The sequence below is a fragment of the Bubalus kerabau genome, unplaced genomic scaffold, assembly GCF_029407905.1.
Source record: "Bubalus kerabau isolate K-KA32 ecotype Philippines breed swamp buffalo unplaced genomic scaffold, PCC_UOA_SB_1v2 scaffold_70, whole genome shotgun sequence".
NCBI lineage: Eukaryota > Metazoa > Chordata > Mammalia > Artiodactyla > Bovidae > Bubalus > Bubalus kerabau.
Window position 1 is genome coordinate 157,177 of NW_026577924.1, and position 5,532 is coordinate 162,708.

The following is a 5,532-nucleotide window of genomic DNA, read 5'->3' on the forward strand; positions in this document are numbered from 1 at the left end:
TGCTGTGAGGGTTCTCCCAGGCTAACCTCCGGAGACCCGCTGACCCTCCACTCCCTGGGGCGTGGGCTCCGTGCCCCCGCAGGACCAGGCCGGCCTGTACTCACCCCGAAGCACATCAGGAGCAAGTCCTGACTGTAGCAGAATCCAGCCCCTGCGTTCCCGCCACGCTGCCTGGTCCCATGAGCGCGGGAGGAAGGGTGCAAACACAGAGTGCGGTTAGTCATGCAACGTCACATGGGGCACGAGGACACACAACGCACACCCGCAGCAGTGCCCACTCCTACTGAGGGTCTGGGGAAACTTCTAGAGGGTGGATGAGCTGGAGAGAGCGAGCCTGGAGGCTGCCACGTGGGGGTCCCTGCCCCTCGGGGTGGGGGGAGGGCGGTCAATGGCACATTTGATAACGTAAACGTGGTCATGGGGACAGATACTCCACATCGGCAGCTGCCAGTCTCTCCTTAGACCTAGGGATTCACAGAGGTCCAGATTCACAGATTCCACATAGTCTATTGTTATTCAATTTTACACTTCCCTCATTCCCTCAGCTGCCAGCTTTACGAGAAAGAGGTACGAGATGACAAGCCCACCATCAAATGTGAGCCCTCGAGATCAGACGAGATCAGGCGCGTTCAGGGTGGTATGGCCGTAGACGGAGGCGGCTGCCGCCGGGCGCCCTAAGAGCCCTGCGCTGCGCCTCCCTTTCGCTCTGACCTGCCGGTCGGGCCAGCCGGCCGCACCTCTCCCCGGGGGCGCGCGCTGTACTTGAGCCGAAGGACCCGCGACCAGACTCCGGCCGGCCAATGCCGCCACGCCCCCGAACACCGCCGCCCCGTGGCCAGCAAACGCCTGGCCAGGTTCGGCAGCCCGGAGGGCTTCCAGGACCCCCAGCGGCATGCCGGGCGTGCGTGCGTGCGTGCGTGCGGGGCCTGGGGGGTGGGCTGAGGGGCGCGGAGGTCTCGGTGCCCTCCCACCCCGGGCCTCTCCAGGCCCGGCTGCGCTCGGCGAACCGGGCCTCCCCGGATCCCGTTCGCTGCTCAGGGCCGTGCGGCCCAGAGGTGTCTGGCTTTCGGACCCGCCGCCACCCGCTCCCCCGCGGCCCGCGGGCCTCTGAGCCTCCTGTGGGCCTAGGCGCAGCCCAGCCAGGGCCCTGAGCGCCCATCCTGCCGGACACCTGCCCGGTGCCCAAACCCACCGGGAGCCACGGAGGCGCAGTCCTCCCGAGCGCCTCAGTCCCGCCCCTTCGCCCTACCGAGGCCCCCCCCCCCCACTTTCCCCCACGCCTCCGGACAAGCACACAACCTTCCTGAGAGAGCAAACGAGCGACAGGCAGTCACACGGACAGACACACAGACAGTCGACAGCCCGCCGTCGCAAGCTCGTCAGCCAGAGCCATAGCACCTGTGAGAGGCTGGGGCCAGAGGAACGGACGGGCCGCCGGGTGTCAGGAGAGACAGAGGCAGAAAGAGATGAAAGTTCAGAGACAGACTCCAAGACTGCGAGAGGGAGATACAGACAGACAGACAGACGCATGTGCGCGCGTGCACACACACACACACACACACACACACACAGGGAAGCAGAGACAGATGGAGACACAGAGCGAGTGACAGAGAGACAGCAAACAGGAGACAGACAGGGGAGAGAGGATGGCATCGGATCTGAGACAGACACACTGGCACAGCCCGTGACGCACCTCAGAGGAAGGCCACGCGGAAGAAGCAGCTTCCCCAAGGGAGGGGGCGTCAGCCTTGGGCCGGGCCCCGGCTGGACGCGGTGCCCTGGGGCTGGCGGTCACCCGTGGGGACCCCAAGACTTCCTCGAAGCCGAGGTCTCAAAGGTCCCCTTCGGCCTGGCTACCTAAGGCGAGACCCAGCCCCCACCCCCAGGCCAGAGGGTGAGTGTGTGAGAGTGTGTGTGAGTGTGTCGGTGGGTGAGGGTGGGGTCGGGTCGACTTGGGGCCGGGTGGATACCCAGAGTGGAGGGGGAGGGTGTGGAGGCCGGGGGTTGGGAAGCTTGCGTGTCCTCTTGCTGTCTCTCTCTCCCTCTTTCTCCGTCTCCCTTACCTGTGGTTTCTAGCTCTTGACCTGTCTCGGCGGCAGGGTGTGTGTGTGTGTGTGTGTGTACCTCCAAACCCAAAGCAACTTTCTATGGAGACATAGTGAAGGGTAAATGCACTCTGACTCATCTGATATATGAGTCTAAAACACTGGACATGTCTGGACTCAAACTTCCAGGGCCGCCTTCCTGCCACCTCTGGCAAGCATTGATGGTGCCACTGTAATCCTCTAAAGGACCGAAAGTCCTGTACAAGTCCAGACATCTGCTCTGTACAGTCTCTGCCTACAGTACAGAAAAGTATAGAACAGAATGACACATTCTTTTTTAATTGTACAGATGAATCAGCTGCTATCTGCTGCCTAGTCAACATGGTCAACATGAGGGAGTCAAGCAAGAGTTCCAAATCTCTTGAATGTGGCCCTTGGAAATACTTCTGCTCTTAGTTGCTCAGTTGTGCCCAACTTTTATGCTACCCATGGACTGTGGCCCGTCAGGCTCCTCTGTCCGTGGCATTTCCCAGTCAAGAATACTGGAGTGGGTTGCCATTTCTTTCTCCAGGGGATCTTCCCGACCCAGGGATCAAACCTGAGTCTCCTGCAGGCGGATGCCTTCCCATCTGAGCCACGATACAACTAATTGCCTAGTCAAAACACAAAGAAAAGAGCTAGTGTTCTACTAAGTGGAAAGATGATTTAAGAAACGGAAGCTTTCCTTTGTTGGTATATTTAAATCTTTATTTAGTTATATTTTATTTTTCCGATTAAGGCTACTTGAACAAGGCAATGGAGAAACCCCAGAGTTGAAAAGCAATTGACTTTTTAAAAGAAACATGTGGCAGGTGAAACTTTCTTCATTTTTTAGAGTTGGTTCAATGCAAAATCTTTATTCGACAAATATGACTCTTGTGAACTTTATTTCAAATCTCCACGATGAATCACTAAGGCATCAAGGAAGAAAGGAGTAGAGGTGGAGAAAAAAAGAGCAACCTTTCCCCTTGGCTCCATCTCAACCAGCTGCTTAGTTCCTTCATCTCATGGACTACCATCTGGGATTATCTTGTTTGTCTGATTTTTGTTTGGGGACCGTTTCTAGTCACAAGGCTAGAAACAGTGGAGGGGGGAAGCCCTTCTTTCCATTCCACATCAGACCCAGTGGGCAGTCCAGGCCCTGCCCACTGCATTGAGTCTGTAGCAACAGAATCACCAGTGATGCTGGTTAACAATGCATGTTCCTGGAATCCACTCCATTCGCTACTGACTCTTTGAGGTGGTGGTCTGGAACCTATACCTGGAAACTTTCTTGATGATTTCAAATCACACCAAAGTCTGAGGACTATGGAAGATCTTCACATTTCTGGAAGAGCCGCACACCTCCAGAAGGAACCACAAGACTTGCCTGAAATGGTAAAGGTATAAGTATTGGACTGAAAGTTGGAAGGTCTCCACCTTTGCTATGTAAGTAAAATGATCTTTCTTTGAAATGAAAATGGATAATACTAAAAGTTCACATTGTTCTAGAGCATTAAAGAAAAAAACCCTGAATTATAGAAATCTGATGTACGAGTTCCTGGAAAGCAAGAACCTATATTTATTGATATGTCTTCATGCCTTAGATCATGCCTTGAATATAGTGTGCACATCAACAGAAGAAAGAAAAGAACTGGATGGACAAAGATACAAAGAGATCAAAAGTGCTGAGCCAAGTGAAAAGTTGAGGCTTCACAGAACTTTTCTGTCTTTCACACACTGAATAAATATTGAGCACCTACTATGAGCTAGTAGGCATGTAATATGTTTCTGGAAATAGAATCCTGAGAGAAGACACAAAGTTCCTTCTTTCCCTGAGACTAATCTAATGATAAATAACAGGCAGATCCTTTGAGAACTTCTATAGGGGCCTCTTCCCTCACCAAAAACTGGGTGTCAGAGAAGGCTTTTCAGACTAATAATTGAGTTGAGATCCATAGGTTGAACCAACGTAAACCAGGGTTGAGATGCAGGAAGAATTTCAGGCAGGTAAAATAGCATCTTGGAAGGCTACGTGACAAGGAAAAGAAATGAAAAAATGCCCTATGGGATGGAACCAAAAGAGTGCAGAAGGCATTCCAGTGAAAAGAAATCAGAGAAGAAAGTGGGGACCAAGCAATGAAGGGATTTGGTCATATCTTCACTATGATGGGAAAATACAAGAGCAGTTGGAGCAGGGAGGTGATAGAATTGCATCTGCATTTTAAAAAGGTCATCTTGCTCCACATCACTCATGATTGGACAGACTCAACTCCAAACTACAACGAGGTACCACGTCACATTAGTCAGAATGGTCCTCATGGAAAAGTCTGTAGATAACAAATGCTGGAGAGGATGTGGAGAAAAGGGAACTCGCCTCCACCGTTAGTAGGAATGTGAGTTGGTAGAGCCACTATGGAAAAGAGTATGGAGGTTCCTGAAGGATCTAAACCTAAAAGTACCATATGATTCAGCAGTCCCACTCCCAGGCACATATCCACCAAAAGTATAACTGAACAAGATACATGCACCATCTGTGCACATATATCTGTGTGTGCACGCAGATGCGCGCGAGCTCGGGCGTTCGCCTGCAAGGATGGGGGGGTGGGGGTGGGGGTGGGGCTGGGGGTAGGGCTGGGGCTGGGGCTGGGGCTGGGGCTGGAGCTGGTGCAGCCCCCCGGGGATTGCCTGAGGCACGCCAAGGGAGCCCCAGACGGAGACCCGCGGGACGGTCCTCTGGTTTCCTGGAAGCCAAATGCAGAGGGGCTCGCGGGCCGCGCGGAGGCACCCCAGGTCTGCAGCGGGAGTCGGTGCCCTGGCCACCCACCCCCAGGAGGGGTTGGGGTCCGGGAGCCCAAGAGTTGGGACGTGGGGGCGGGGGCTAAAGGAGAGGGAAGGCAAAGAGCCTACAGCACCCGGTATTCCCAGGCGGTCTCCCATCCAAGTAAGAACCAGGCCCGACCCTACTTAGCTTCCGAGATCAGACGAGACAGGGCGCGTTCAGGGTGCTATGGCCTTAGACGGAGGCCGGCCTTAGACGGAGGCCGCTGCCGCCCGGCGCCCTAAGAGCCCTGCGCTGCGCCTCCCTTTCGCTCTGACCTGCCGGTCAGCCATTCCGACTACAAGTAATTTTACTCCTTCCCCTTTCTCTCCCTGCTTTCTGAGAGTCTCTCTCCTTCCATACTCGATGGTGTAATGAATGGATGCCTTAGATCATTTTCCCTCAACATTTTTTTCTCTTTATTTTTACATTGATTTCTATGAATTCATCTTCAAGTTTATGGATTATTTCTGCCAGCATCTCATATGTGCTATTGAACCTATCAATTTTTCATTTCAATTATTTTAGTTTTCAAATCCAGAATTTATGTTAGTTTCCTTTAAAAAAAATAATTTGTAGCTCTTCATTGGGTCTCTCTGTTTGTTGACTTAGTATCATACTGTCATCTAATTCTTCAAACATGGTTCC

The 5,532-nt window shown here is 53.2% G+C and overlaps 1 pseudogene; it reads right to left on the minus strand.

Annotated features, from left to right (window-relative positions):
• Positions 1 to 4,966: 4,966 nt before the first annotated feature.
• Positions 4,967 to 5,085, minus strand: LOC129641056 (uncharacterized; annotated as a pseudogene).
• Between the last annotated feature and the right edge of the window lie 447 nt (positions 5,086 to 5,532).